Source organism: Aphanomyces invadans (assembly GCF_000520115.1).
Source record: "Aphanomyces invadans strain NJM9701 unplaced genomic scaffold supercont1.60, whole genome shotgun sequence".
NCBI lineage: Eukaryota > Oomycota > Saprolegniomycetes > Saprolegniales > Verrucalvaceae > Aphanomyces > Aphanomyces invadans.
In genome coordinates this window covers 330,333-331,090 of record NW_008580205.1, presented here as the reverse complement: position 1 = coordinate 331,090, position 758 = coordinate 330,333, and positions in this window count along the sequence as shown.

Here is a 758-nt window from a genome sequence, read left to right as displayed (position 1 = left end):
GTACACCACTTGATTGACCGATGCACAGAACATCATGAGGCGTCTTGACTCGAGGGAGGTTTGCTGCAGACAGATTGGAATGCAACGGTGGCAGCAAACTACTAAGCTGCTGGTGGACAGCAGCCAGACGCATACGCAGCCGTGCTTCGAGCTGCGCACATCTACACCCTTTCTTGATTGGTGCGAGTAGCAGGGTCGTTAAGAAGAAGCCAGCAGGTTGGCGTGCCGGCTCAGACCATTCCACCAATATTTTCAATTGGACGTGTCTTCTACCCCTCTCCTCTGTTCCATCCCATGAGATCATCACCTCAATTTTCCACGTCATATCTTGGTCGTACGAGATATGGCTGTCGGACAGGATGTCTCGCACAACTTGATTCTGGTGGCAGCATTGTGGAGACCCGTGGACACACGTCGGGGCAACAAGACGAGCGCGGTGATGATAGTGTAACCCTTCGGACGGTGAGTGGCACGAGGAAGGAGCATGATATACCTCTAGCTTCTTCAACTCGACAGTAGGAATGCAGTTGAGTCAATAGGGGTTCATCGTCCTGCCTTTTAGCCCGTGTTTTGCAAGGTCTCCTGCACCGATGAAATCAACTCGATTGACTGAGAAATACAACAGCTATACAAACGCATTCGCGAAGTCCGTGTGAAGAAAGTACCAGCTAGACGCAGCGACGTAGGAAGAAACACATTGATCTGGTTACAGTAACGACAGAGATACTCCGCGCACAGAAATTTCAGCCGCAGCACAC